The 14,982-nt window shown below is 44.7% G+C and overlaps 1 protein-coding gene across 2 annotated transcripts in view; it reads left to right on the forward strand.

Annotated features, from left to right (window-relative positions):
- CRYBG1 (crystallin beta-gamma domain containing 1) overlaps nt 1-14,982 on the forward strand; it is a 150,795-nt gene that overhangs the window by 70,630 nt on the left and 65,183 nt on the right. Inside the window, exon 1 of one of the 2 annotated variants that reach the window (XM_048844893.2) lies at nt 13,801-13,945. The exons of the other annotated variant lie outside the window; for it this stretch is intronic. The gene's annotated coding sequence lies outside the window, so the exon portion shown is untranslated. Of the gene's footprint in view, nt 1-13,800; nt 13,946-14,982 lie in introns of those variants that run through there. 2 annotated transcript variants of the gene reach the window in all.

The raw sequence follows: 14,982 nt of genomic DNA on the forward strand, positions 1-14,982 counted from the left end.
AACGTGTATGTATGTATATGTATTTTAAAAGGCCACATCTTTAGAAAAAACAGTTTTGCTGATTCCTCTGGAGTGAGAGGGCAAGGGGTAGGACCAGTGGAAACCTACCAGGACTCAAACAAAAGAGAGCAGATGACTTGTCAGAGTTTAAATAAAGAAACACACAAGAATATGGGAGGTAGACAGGAAGTAGTAGGGTAGAACTGGAGACAGCAAGGTCACAGAAGCTGGGTGAGGGGCTCCAGAAGGAAGAGGTCACCCAGCAAGTAGCAGCCTCATGGGGAAAGGAGGGCCCTGTGCACTTTCCTGATCCCGGGCAGCCTAAGGGATCAAGACAAGACAAGGGACTTGGACCCCAGCTCAAAGAATGCCCTGGAGTGGTGAGGAAACTGAGTCAGGGACATGCATTTAATGTTATTGTTTTGTATGGGTCTGTATCTTCTGTACTTTACATGATTAAGTATGAAAGTGCATAAAGGTGTTAAACTGTGCAGATTATGTTGGTGTTTACTGCTTCTACTGAGTGATGCTGAGTGTGTTAGACTGCAAACCAGTAGCTTCACATCTTTGGGGTGGAGGTTTGGGAGAGAGGTGTTATTTAATAAGTGGAGTATCTTGGGGAGTCGGCACTGCTCCTAGAGCAGGTGGGCTGAGGAGCCCCATTGCCAAGAAGTGTAACAGACAGAGTCAGTGCCCAGGAAACGTGCCAGAGAGCCCCAGGGGAGGAACCAGTGCTGCAGCCTGCTTAGGCTCTAGGAGCTTGAAGAAGCTCTGTGATCCAGAGCAGAGAGGATTGGATTCTCCTCATAGCTGTGCTAGTGAGCCAAAAAGCGATGCTTGCTAAGATCTGTGACACACGTGTTTCCCACCTAAGCTCCAGTGTGAACCACAAACTGGGGGAAGATAAACATTGTTTCGTCTACCTCATCAGCTGGGCCTGATGTAGGCTCAGAGTCCACCTACCAGATCAGGTCCTATTCAAAATTGTCATGGTGGTGGTGGTGCCACTACCCACTTTTAACCACATGGTTAGAGCACGCACCTGGGATGCGGGCGTCCCCCATTCGGTTTCCCCCTCTGTCTGCTAGGGAGAATAGATTTGAAAAGGGGCCCCCCATACCTCTCAGGAGAGTTCCCCAAGCATGGTCTATATGGACTATTCAGATGTGAGGCTCCCTGTTCCACTTTCGAGAAATAATTAGTGTGTCTTTGGAGCAGGGGCACTGAACCCTGGGTCTCATTTCCTGGATGTGTGCCCTAACCACCGGGTTACAGAGTCATTCTCATATGCACTCTCTGGCCTAATGACTAAATATTTATCCAAAATAGAACAACTTAAATGAGAGAGAGAGACCCCCACATCAGAATAGCCTGTTGCTCAGTGGTTAAGAGCCCCCGCCCTGAGAGGAGTGGGAGACACCTGTTCAAATATTCTCAAAATAGACAGCAGGGGAGGGAGGGGAAGTTGAACCTGGGTTCCTTGCATCCTAGGTCAGTGCTGTAACCCCTGGCCTGGGACTTACGAGGTAGGCACTACTACCACCTCCTCCTCCGCCAGCCATTTGGTGTGGAGTGAAGAAGTACTTAATTCATTCTCATTGAAATGGCTTAAGCATCTGAGCCATATGACTTCAGGAGAGCTGTTTCCAGCTGCGGATTGGTAGCAGAGATAGGCATCTAAGCCTGGCTGTAGGGAGATGCCTATCTCCATGAGAGGGGCGGGGCTTATGACATCCTTCTCCTCAGCATTTCCCATTGGCTGGCTTAGGCAGCACCCTGCTTAGGACTCTGGCTTTTGTGGATCTGATTCTAAGGTGCCTCTCTCTCCCTGTGCATTATGTAAGGAGCCTAGGCACTTAACAGGCAGTGTGTGGCTCTGTGTTGTTTCAGTGATTTGTTCCTAGAAAATTCTAGGCAACTAAAAGTTAGGTGTTGAAATGTTGATCATCAGAATGCCTAAGTCTCTTTGTGGTGAGAGGTGTCCTATGGACCCAGTTATGTCAACCGGCAGAGGGCATAAGGGGAGCACAAGGGTTTTTAGGGATCCTCTGGGACTATATAATAGTGCATCAAAGGGTGAAATGTGAGGTCTCTACCAACAGCCACTGACACACTGGTCATCCTAATCATTACATCAGAACATAAAAATGGGTCAAACCAAAGGTCCATCCAGCCCAGTATCCTGTCTTCCAACAGTGGCCAATGCCAGGTGCTTCAGAGGGAATGAACAGAACAGGTAATCATCAAGTGATCCATCCTCTGTCGCCCATTCCCAGCTTCTGGTAAACTGAGGCTAGGGACACCATCCCTGCCATCCTGGCTAATAATCCTTGATGGACCATTGATAGATAAGTTCATCCTTGATTAACTTATCTAGTTCCTTTTGTAACTCTGTTATAGTCTTGGCCTCTGGCAAGGAGTTCCACAGGTTGACTGTGCATTGTATGAAGAAATTTCCTTTTGTTTGTTTTAAACCTGCTGCCCATTAATTTCATTTGGTGACCCCTTGTTCTTGTGTTATGAGGAGTAAATAACACTTTCTTTACTTTCTCCACACCAGTCATGATTTTATAGACCTCTATCATATCTTCCTTTAGTCATCTCTTTTCCAACCTGAAAAGTCCCCAGTTTACTAATCTCTCCTCACATGGAAGCTGTTCTATACGCCTAATAATTTGTTTCCTTTTTCTGAACCTTTTCCAATTCCAATCTAACTTTTTTGAGATGGGGCAACTAGATCTACATGCAGTATTCAAGATGTGGGTGTACCATGGATTTATATAGAGGCAATGTAATATCACTGCAAGATGTATGGATGGATGATATTTAAGGAGTTACATATCTATACTGAGAACTGTTCTGAAAGTATGTAAGTGAAGACAGGTCAGCAGAAGATGATAGGTTCTGGTCAGGCAGAGGTTTCAGGATCCTAACAAGGGCAGTCGTGACCAAGGGTCAGCACAGGGTCAAACCTGAAGCTGGGAGTAGCAGAGGAGTTCATAGTCCAGGTTCCAGGCCAGGATCAACACCAAGGGTCAGAGTTAGGTTTCAGGGTCCAGCTCAGGAGGTGAAGTCCAGATCAAGCGGAGGTCACAGCCATGAGTTCAAGAGCAGGAATGGTCACAGTAGCTCCAGGAGATCCACATTATTGCTGGACACTTCCTGGAATGCCCCTTGGATTTATATAGGGCAGGAAAGCAATCAGGAGCAATGAGGCTGCTGCCTGTCAGACCCCTTGAAGCAGACTTCCTGTGGTCTAAGTCTACAGTGGATTGTGGGTAGTGAAGTGCAAGCTGGTTACAGCTGCTGCTGGGTTGCAGCTCTATAGGCCCAGATTCTAGAGCCAGTGAGTCTTACATGGGGTAGGAGATGCTTATCTCTCTATCTAGTCAAGTGTGTATTGCGTGCACCACACAAATAGCGGAGACCTATTTGTATTCCTGAACCAGATGTCACACAAGGGGAAAGCTGCAGGAAAAAAACAAACAGCAGGAGGACATCCTGTTTGAGTAAAAAGGATAGGTTTTTGGGGTATAACTGGGGATACTCAGGTAATCCCTGGATCCTTCACTGAGAAGACAAGCTGAGTGTGTTTTGTTTCATGAGAAAGGGATCACAGCCTACATGGCTGAAAAACGCCAGTGAACAAAACTGTAAGACTTGATAGTAACTAGTTAAGTAAGTTTAGGTTCTGTTATTTTATTTTACATGAAACTGTTTGTTTGTAATATTTCTACTTGCTATCACTTAAATCTCTACTATTTCTTAAATAAACTTTTACTTGTTTTCACTATATACATGCATAAGTGCCGTGTGTTAAATGGAGCGGTGAGCTGAAGGGAAACCCATAAGCTGGTATTTACAGTGTCTTCGGGAGTAGTGAAGCTAGGAATTCTGTGAGTGTCCAGTGGACCAGGGACTGATCACTCCAAGGAGACACTCAAAAGGCGTGAGGGCTGGAGTGTGTCTATCACTAACCTGTAGTGTAAGAGCATAGCCTGGGTAGGCCTGGAGGGGAGTGCTTGTGGTGTCCAGGGGTGGTGGGGTTGGGGAGCTGACCCCCAGCAGGCACAGACAAGACTTGCTCCTGCTAAGGGCAGGTGGTAGCGAGGTGCCTCACAACCCTAGGTATCCGGGGAAGTGATACACTAGGTGATTCTCATCTTCTGTTCCTGTGAGTGTTGGTTTCAGAAATATAATTGTGACACTTACCCTAACTAATAAGCGTTTCTATCCAATAATTTTTGGAACAATTAGTTTCTGTGCTCTGGGAATTACAGGAGAACACTGACATTTGGCATAGTGCTACTCACAATTGGGAGAAATGCTTAATAATATTGTAATTAACAAAAATGACTGGAGAGCCCATTTTATATTTGAAAGTCCGGATAACACTCACTGTAAAAATAACAATAGTTCTTTGGACTTAACACTTTTCATCTGTAGCTGTCAAAGAATTTACCTAGGTGGATAAGTATTTATTAAACCCATTTTACAAATGGGCTTTTAGAGGCCCAGAGAGGTTAAGGCCCAAATTTTCAGAAGTGGCCACTAATGTGGATACTTTAATTTTTGAGTGCCAAACTGGAGAGACACTTCAATTAAAAGATTTTATACAATCAAATGTTCTAGGTAAATTATGTACATATTTGATATCCTCCACAGGAGTTCTAATTAAGGTTAAGAACATCTTAATTTCATTTTTAAATACTCATAGTTTGACAGAATATTTTCATTCTTCACCCTAGTGAATGTTTAACACCCATTAAAAAGAATATATTTAGTTCTATCTCAAATGTTGCAAAGCTGGTCTCCAAACCAAATGTCACATATGCCGCTGTCTGTTGTAAGCTCTTGTGAAATTTCTTCTCAATCCGATCCACTGTTCTCTTTTCGGTTTATATATTGGCTTTATGCTCTTACAAGACCAAGAGACACAGAGAGCTATGAGGGCTTTAACCTAGCCACTAATCCCAGGGGGCTTGTTACCACTGTCTTCCACAGACCCTATTCCAGGGGAATCCTCTTGTGGCCAGAACCAAAGCTTTTAAGGCCACTTTGTCCCATTCTGGCCCTGACTCACGTAAAGGTGCTGGACTAGGTGATGAGGCACTGACTCACAGTATTCATTTTTGGGGGCTCGTCCCGCAAGCTGCTCTGCTCCGCAAGCCACTCTGCTCGCAAAATTTAACCCTTCTGCCTGTCAGAGTCGGCAGCAACAAGGGCCGGGTTCAGTATCTAGGGGTTCCATTCCAATAACACAATGCAAAACCGGCTCGAGCCCCCTACCCAGTGACCTGGGACAAATATATACCACCCCCGCTGGGCGCCTCCAAGAGGCAATACTTCCCCTCTCGCAAGCACATAGTCTGAGTGTAGCAAAAAGCCTTTTAATAACAGAGAGAAACAATGTGGCATTATGTTGGGGAAACACCACCAACAGGATTCATAACACAACCCATGAGCAAAAAACCCACCCCAAGCAAAGTGGGGGTATGTCCTTTCCCTTTGGTTCTTGAGTCCAGCAACCCCAAATCACCCAAAGTCCCACGACCCAAAAGTCTCTGTCCCTGGTCAGGGCAGCCCCAGAGTTAAAAAGTTTATCTGTAGAGTTTTACCTCCCAACCTGGGTGGAGATGGGGGGGGGGGGGGTTTAAGGGGCACCTTACGTGGTCCAAAGCTGATGGCCAGCCGCCCCATGAGCTGCTCTAGGCATCCGACAAACTGCTCTGCTCCACCAGCCGCTCTGCTCTACAAGCTGCTCTGCTCACCATCCCACCAACTGTAATGCTCTGCTCCGCCAGCCGTCCCACAAACTGCTCTGCTCTACAAGCTGCTCTGCTCGCTGTCTCGCAGACTGCTCCACCATATATCTTCAGGCTCCCCCACTACTTAACACAATGCTCAGTGATTTCAGCTCTTAGTCAGTTTAGCTCTTTTGTGATTTCAGTTTGTAGTAGGGGAGCCCCAGTGCTAGTGCACTATCAGCCCAAAGTGAATTCAGCTCAGCAGCCTGTAACTGGACTCCTAATGGAATCAAAATTAGCTCTGATATGCCACAGCGGACAGAGGAGGAAGTGCAATTAGCATGTAAGGCCCTCACCAGGGGGCCTATACCACCAGGTATTAATACCTATCCCTAGCCTCTCTCAATTCACAGAGTTTTGGAACCCATGTCCCTTGCCTAGCGAGTGCTACTTAGTTGATGGCGAGTCCCTCCATCATAACAAAAGGCCAAGTATAGTTCCACTGTCCTTGATTCCCATAATCAGGGTAATAATTTATTCTTCCTACCCCAATAACAGAGACACTGGGGATCTCACAGCAGCCAAAGTGACCATTTGGGCAGCTATGGCCTCATTCTAGGCGGGGTGGGTGTGCCTATGCAAATGAGATTGGCCCCAGATGTTCTTTTCCACAACTTGCCACACCTCACCACCAGATGTCAGGGTGGAGCTCATCCTGACTCTGCTTACATCAGGAAATGCCATTTTTTTAAAAAAGGGACTAAATTAGACTTCCTGCTGTAATTCTAGATATTGCTATTTAATTAGCTATAAAAACTTGAGATAAGATAATGTAATCTCACAAAATACAGAGGAATGAGAGACCTGCAGACTGTAATATAGAACACATACATGCTGCTTCCTGTATTCTTTTTAAATTCAAATACTTTGTGGTGATTTCCATTAGACCATGGAAAAATATGTTTCTATGATGTATTTATTCAGGAGCTAAATAAATATGGATGTCAGTTTGGACCAATCTCTTGCTGAACAAAGGGATACGTACCTTAAATGGAGATCAGTAAACTTGAATCAAGTTTATGGGAACAAAGATGTGTGGGTTTTTTCCCTTGCATTGCATGTCTGCATTCTTGTGTCGTGTAGGCTAATTAATGCATTTAGGCATCTGCCAAACTCTGCCTCCTTAATTTTTACAGCAGGTTCTTCCCTTTTTGATGTTACATCTACTAAAGGACTCACCTCCTTAATTAACCCTTAGAAACCCAAGTGTCACAACTGTAATTGAACTCCTCATGTAGATGTCATTTTCTGCCTGCCAGATGACTTGACTTATCAATCAGAAGAGCTTGGATCAGATATTACTTTCTTTTTTAAATTGGATACTCTGCGGAGAAAGGGGGAAAAACTGGGGAGGGGGACTAAGTTCTGAGAGGATCATAGAGGAGTAGTTTTTTTTTGTTAACGCACACGCAACTGCATCTCATAACTCATAGTCTGCTTGTTCTTTTGTAAAAAAACAAAAAGGATTATCACCATCATGGTAAGGCAAACAATACTTTCTTTTCTCTCTTTTTTTAAACTTTCTTTGGGTTAAGATATGGTTAATTTATGTATTTTTTTCAAATTCATTCAATCAGTTTGAAGCTTAACGCTCCATTTGATTCAGGAAGTCTGCCTTAAAAAATCAAAAGCTGTTGTTGGCAAGATGGGGGATAAGGATTTCAGTGTGGGGAAATGCTTTACTTTGGGGATGAGAACAGACATGTTTTTTCTGCTGTGCTTGCTGTTTTGTGTCCAACAGCCTTTCCTAAACACTTATATCGAACAGGAGGGAATCTGTTTAATTTTTGTCCATACTTCTTCACGTGTACTAAACTTTTTGCTTTGTAGAAATACTTAATCTTTCTCAGCTCAGTGAAGTTTAAAAATTCCCCAAGTCCTGTTTCTTTGACTGTGCATGATCCTTCTTCCTTGCTACTTTTTTGGGGTGTTCCAAGCTGTAGAACTTTATGCCTGGCGCTTAGGACAGAGTGTAGAAATTTGACCCATGTTTGGATTTCTTGAGATTTGCTGTTTCCCTCCAAAAATCAATCAAACATGTATGCTGCGGGATTTGCATCTAATTTCAGCGGTACATAGGCCCTATATTCTTCTGTGTGGTGTTGCAACATAGATCATTTTACAATGCACATTTTATAACTCCTTTCCATAGGCTAAAAAATCCTTTTTCTGGTAAAATATTTTATGGGGAAATAGAGATATTTTGGTGTGTTGGAGATATCAGTTTCTAGCCTAAAACATCCCGAAGTACTGGAAACAGAGAAACTGAAAAACTTACAAGTCAGTGAGCATCAAAAACATGAAAATTGGAAAAACATTTCTAGTTTGTCCACTTCACTGTCTCTGAAAAAAATGTTGTCAGAATGTATTTTTAAAAGTGTAGGTCAGAAAAATAACAATTTTGTTTACAAGTTCCCCAAGTACTATAACTGCATTGCCTGTCTCCAGGGTTCAAAGAAATTACTATTTCAATAATTAGTGCACTAAATAGTGGTGCCTAGACCTTACGGTGATTGGTGTAATCTCAAAATGGAGGGTGGCAGGGAAGGAGAAGAGGACCTACAAGGGAGTCTAGTAATGGAATTGTTGGAGTTAGAGCTTTTTTCTTCTACATATCTTAGAGAGACACTGTCAACCTGAAATCTAGTCTATTTAAAATAATTTGTTAAAAATATCGTATACAACCCCTGTCCCTAAATTCCCCTGCTATTTTTGTTCGGGGGGGGGGATTTATAATTAATCCTTCTAATTCTCCAGCATAATATTCCTCCTTGGTTGGTTTATTCTGTGCATTTGGTACCTTAATTTCACAGATTCATTATGGACAGTTTTCCTGGTGGTTTGTGCAGTGGTTTGCCTTTCACAAAGCAAACCTGGAAAAAATTACTCTAATTTTAATTTATAAATGTTGCTTATGCAGTAGTTGGTTTAAAAAAATTGTTCAGTACAGGTTTCTAGTTCTTGTTGTCTTTTATATTTCCCACTTTTCTGTTTTTTTATTTAGTTTTAAATCAGCTTTTCCATGTTTCCTCCACACCCCACAAACATTGTCATTCTCCAGTGCCTCTCTCTGCATTGTACTTTGTCCACGTTTCTTCCTTTTAGTATTCTTTCCTCATTATACTGCCTATTTGATTTCTTATTTTATTTATGTTGCACTCTCTTAGATCTTTTTTCTTTTTGCATCCCTCCCACGTCATTTTTTCCACTCTCTGGTAGAGTCTCCACACTGCTTCAGTAATTGCTTAGTCCTAACAAACCCCAGCACTACTGTTGCTGAACAGCTGAATCTCAATCACTATAACAAATGGAGCAGAGAACAGCAGTTACAACTCATTCCACTATAATTTATCTAATGCCACTTCTGTGACTCCATCAGTGGCTGCTGAACTCCATTCTGATGTTTTCTATTTCCCACATGCTGTTAGCACTGTGACTTGTAATTTAAAGGTATCCAAAAACCCCCAAACATCCTATCCTGAACTAAAAATGCTTCCTGCTAAATAATGCGAATTGTTTAAGATAAAGTTAAATGGACATCATAAACCTAAATTTTCCTGTTGTTGATAAAGCCATAAATAAATGAATTTTAAAGAACTGCAAAAGTCAAATTTAGTGTTCGCAATTTATTCCATTTGTTTACTTTTAGGGTAGAGCCTCGGGTTTACATCAACCAGCTAATGTGTTAAAACGATAACTGTCTTGTCCACACTTGGATTTTACCATGTTAGCTACCACGTTAGCTAATACCTGGTAAAAACACACCTTTTTTCCCAAGCGTGGACATGCTATAAGAGGGTTTGTCAGTCATATTAAGTTAACTCAGTTGAACATCCCTTTGATCCCTTAGTCCTGGATTCAGCAAAGCACTTTAGCATGTGCTTAAGTCCCACTGAAATCAAGATAAGCACATTTAAGTACTCTGAAGACTTGGGGTCTTGGCTGTATTGGCTCTGCATTGCTAACAGGAGTATTTTTGTCATTAATGTAAACATATATCACTGAATATGCACAAAGTGTAGATCTGTTGCTTAAGAAGGTGGCAATTTTATATAGTCTTCATAGTAGAACATCACCTTAAAGATGCTTGCAATACACTTGGAACAGCCTCCAACTCCTTATGCAGTGTGATCTTCAACCCATCCTCAAATCCATCCTAAAAACACATAAGATTTCCTGTGGTTTTCTTGTCACTAATGCTGTCTTTGACCCAGGTTTTAAAAAATGACTATTGATTTTGGGTCCTTAGATTTTTGGATGCAGTGAGACACCTTAATGGGGCCTGATTTTCAGAAGATGGTTACTCAGAGTTTCTGTAAATTAGTCCCCTCTATGGTGTCTCAAGTTGTGCACCCAAAATCACTAGCCACTTCTGAAAATCTTGGCCTTTTATGTCTTCTTGCATTTACGCTGTTGTCCTGCATATTATATTTATGTGAGTTAAAATATGAGCTCTTCAGAGCAAGAACCTTTATGCGTTTTGTAAGCGGTGTGTGTAATTGTGGTGCTCTCTTATTTCAGTACAATTTACACAAGGCTTGTGTAATTTCAGAATCAAGCAACAGTTTTCTTGTGTATGTGCATCTATTTATCTAGACATAAAACAAATTCAAACTTCAGTAAGAAATTAAAGCTAGATTTTCAAATACTGCATGTTATAATTAAGAACTTATGCAAGATAATCGCACATAGCAATTTTTTTTCACAGGTGCAATTGATTTGCCTACTAAGTTTTTATGCATGTAGTCTTGCAAATCAAACTCAACTATGGGCTTAACACGCACTATTTGAAAATGTAACTCAGAGTTAAGATTGCCAGGTGTCCGGTTTTTGACCGGAATGCCTGGTCCAAAAGGGACCAGGTGGCTCCGGTCGGTGCTGCTGACTGGGCCATTAAAAGTCCAGTTGGTGGCGCAGTGGGGCTAAGGCAGGCTCCCTGGGGCAAGGGAGAGGAAGAGGGTAAGGGGTGCAGACTCCGGGTGGCACTTACCTCAGGCAGACTCTCGGAAGCAGTGGCATACCCCCCTCCAGCTCCTGGGTATAGGGGCAGCCAGGGGGCTCTGGGCACTGCCCCTGCCCCAGACACCAGCTCCGCAGCTCCCATTGGCCGGGAACCGTGGCCAATGGGGCTTCATCTGTGGACCAGGCAGTGCACAGAGCCACCTGACTGCACCTCCGTATTGGAGCAGGAGGGGGGGACATGCCGCTGCCTCTGGGAGCTGCCTGAGGTAAGCGCTGCCCGGAGCCCGCACCCGTCACCCCCACCTGTGCCCCAACCTTCTGCCCCAGTCCTGAACCCCTCCTTCCCTCCAAACCCCTCAATCCCAGCCCAGAACACCCTCCTGCACCCTAAACCCCTCATCCCCAGCCCCACTCCAGAGCCTGCACCCCCAGCCAGAGCCCTCACTCCCTTCCGCACCCCAACCCCCTGAGTGAGTGAGGGTGAGGAGATCGAGCAACAGAGGGAGGAGGGATGCAGTGAGAGGGGGTGGGGCCTCGGAGAAGGGGTGGGACAGGGGGCGGTGCAAGGGTGTTCGGTTTTGTGCAAATAGAAAGTTGGCAACCCTACCCAGTGTGCTTTTCAATAACTCAGAACTCTTTATTCATGCAAATATGTTACGGAAATGCAATCATGACTCAATAGTTATGGTTGAATTTAGCTCTTTTTAATGTATGAATAATATAGCATATAAGAATGGCATACTGGATCAGACCAAAGGTCCATCTAGCCCAGTATCCTGTCTTCCAACAGTGGCCAATGCCAGGTGCTTCAGAGGGAATAAACAGAACAGGCAATCATCAAGTGATCCATTCCCTGTCACCCATGCCACCACCAGGCAAACTGAGGCTAGGGACACCATCCCTGCCCATCCTGGCTAATAGCCATTGACGGATCTATCATCTATGAACTTATCTTATGAACTAGTTATTTTTTTTTAATCCTGGTATAGTCTTGGCCTTCACAACATCCTCTGACAAAGAGTTCCACAGGTTGACTGTGTGTTGTGTGAAGAAATACTTCCTTTTGTTTGTTTTAAACCGGCTGCCTATTAATTTCATTTGGTGACCCCCTCGTTCTTGTGTTATGAGGAGTAAATAACACTTCCCTATTTTCTTTCTCCACACCGGTCATTTTATAGACCTCTATCATATTCCCCCTTAGTCATCTCTTCCAACCTGAAAAGTCCCAGTTTTACTAATCTCTCCTCACATGGAAGCTGTTCCATACCCCTAATCATTTTTGTTGCCCTTTTCTGTCCCTTTTCCAATTCCAGTAGATATTTTTTGAGACTGGGGGACCAGATCTGCAAGCAGTATTCAAGATGTGGCCGTGCCGTGGATTTATAAAGCAGCAATATGTTATTTTCTCTCTTATTATCTGTCCCTTTCCTAATGATTCCCAACATTCTGTTTGCTTTTTTGTCTGCGGCTGAGAACTATCCACAGTGGACTATCCAGGATTTCTATCTTGAGTGGTAACAGCAGAGACAAAGTTTCTTGACACCTTAAATAACTGCTTCTTGGAGCACCTAGTCCTAGAACCCACAAGAGGAGAGGCAATTCTTGATTTAGTTCTAAATGGAGCACAGGATCTGGTCCAAGAGGTAAATATAGCTGAACCACTTGGTAATAGTGACCATAACATAATAAAACTTTATATTTGAGTTGTCTTGATGAGGGGTTATTTTTTTTATTTATTTAATCTCATCAAGACTTCTCCATTTTCCTCTTGTTTTCTGCTTTATTCAGATTATCCAAAGCCTCTCAAACTTTGGTTTCAAATTTACTGATTTATCCTCTATTAAGTGCTGACTCCCTCTCCATCCCTCAATGCCACATTCTCTACAAGGAAAATGTGTACAGATATATTTTTTGTGTAGAACTGCATTCACTTCTGCACATTCATTTCTCCTCTTTTGGCTTAAAATTCTTGCTAGGTAGCCTTGTGGTTTCTTCATTGCCCAAGTTTCTATGCCTGAAATTAAGTAATATGCTTTGTAACAGGATTTTAACTAAAGCATGTTTTAGTACAGAGGCTAGTAAATATTTTTTGAGAAGCTACAATTGTTGAAGGCCAAGTAGCTTATTCAGGCCACCTCTTCACCGGTCCAGAATCGTTCCATAGTATACACTCATTAAAAAAACTACTGGACAGACCACTGATCTCCTACTTATTCCGCCCCCTAACCAGTTGGAATCTGTACACGATCTTTCCAACTAGTGTGCCTGCAGCACGTCAAGTAAAATAGCTGATCGGCAAACAACAATTATGATAATTAACCAAACACGATGCTGCTTAGTGCATCCACTCCCGCCCCCATCCTGGGCATTTGCTTTGTACAAAACCACTTTGCCGTCTTTAAGCCCTGTTTTATAACGCGAGCAGCTCCCTACAGGTAGATGGCGCGACTGGATACTTTAGATTCTACGCTTTTCTTCCCTCAGCATCAAAGTTTGTCGGTTTTGCTCGGGGCGGCTTTTTGCCCTGGATAGCTGGGAATAGGCTCTGCTATAGCAGCCGCTCAAGTTGTTCAGACACGCGCTGGTAGCGCCAACTCCCCGTCTTTATGCATTGCCGATTGTTGGCTCCTTGCATTCCTCTTCTCCTTGATGAGCTCCCGTCCTGCTCCCCCCTCTCTCCCTTCTGAGCCGCTGTCTCCTCTCTACCGTCCTGTTCTTCAACCCCCCTTGCCCTTTTCCCTGGTGCCCTGGGCTGCGCTGCCGCGTCTCACCCGCTGGGCGCTGAGCGTCCCTTGCATCCCGGCCTGCGCGCTCAGGTTCTGCGCCCGTTGTCACCCGCCCACGCCTTTGCAGCCGCTCCTCTGCGCGCTGAATGCCCCCGCTTCACGGGCACGCCCAGCCCGCATTGCCCTGGGGCCCTGCCGCAGCTCCGGGAGCCCCGGCCCGCGCAGCGCGTGGAGGGAGTGGCGCGAGGAGGCGGAGCTGCTGCTGCTGCTGCTGCTGCTGCGGGCGGGCCGGAGCGCTCACACGGCTGGCGCCTCTGCCGCGGGAACTGGCGGAGCGCCGCTTTCCCGGCGGGTGAGACGGGAGCGGCTGCGCCGATTGCGCTCCCTCGCGGGGCACCGGGCTCGGGGCTGCCGGAGGAAGGAGGCGCTGGGGGCCACCTAGGTCTCGCTGTGAGTAGCCTGCCTGCCCCTGGGCTGGGACGCCGGGCTGGTGGGGGTGCGAACTGCTGTGGCTCGGGGCGGGGTAAGGGGCTGACAGGCAAATCTGTGCAGGCGAAGCGGCTGGCTTTCCCGTCTCCTGGCTTTCCCTGACCTTATCAGCGGCAGGAAGGAGCTGGGCATAGTTGAGGGATGAGTGTGCGCTGCGCCCACACCTGACTGCGAGCGCGGATGCCAGAAGACGGCCCCTGTGCAGTGTAAACTCCGCAATCACAGCTAAAGTCCGCGTGGGGCGCAGAGCTAGGCACGCCGGGCGTTTTGTGCATTGAAAACCTCCTGCTGCCCCTTCTCTCCAGTGGTTGCGTGTCGGTAAGGAAGGGGAGCATTGTGCAGCTTGCTTAGCCTTTTGGGAACACGTGGGCTGAGCTTCCAGCCCTGCTTCGTTCTACAGCTTTGCTAATCGTCCCTCCGTTGTGTACCGCTCCCATGGCTTCAACATTATGGCTTCATGCATCCGAGGAAGTGAGCTGTAGATCACGAAAGCTTATGCTCAAATAAATTTGTTAGTCTCTAAGGTGCCACAAGTCCTCCTTTTCTTTGTGCGAATACAGACTAACACCGCTGCTACTCTGAAACCTAACATTATGTTATTAGCACCAGTAATCTCTGATGCTGCTCTTTTCACCGGAGGGAGGGGAGGGAGACATAACATGAGCTGTATGCTTCAGGAGGTGTTTCCTGTAGGGACAGTGATTCACAGTGCTTGTCATTTCACTTTATATGGCCACAGAGCAACCTCATTTTTCACTGAGTGTTTGGATACTTAACTATGAATAGGCCCTTGTCAGAATTATATTTTTGTATAATTTAGACAGATGCTATTATTTATTTGTAAGATTTTTTGTGAATTTTTATTGATTTAAATGTTCACAGTTGCACAGAATCGTGTTAAGAATTGTTTTTATTTTAATATGTATTTTTCATTTATGGGAAATTATAGGAGGTGGGGGTCAGACAATTATTTACTGGCAGTGGATGCTGAGATTCAA

The sequence above is a fragment of the Caretta caretta genome, chromosome 3 (genome assembly GCF_965140235.1).
Source record: "Caretta caretta isolate rCarCar2 chromosome 3, rCarCar1.hap1, whole genome shotgun sequence".
NCBI classification, from domain to species: Eukaryota; Metazoa; Chordata; order Testudines; family Cheloniidae; genus Caretta; species Caretta caretta.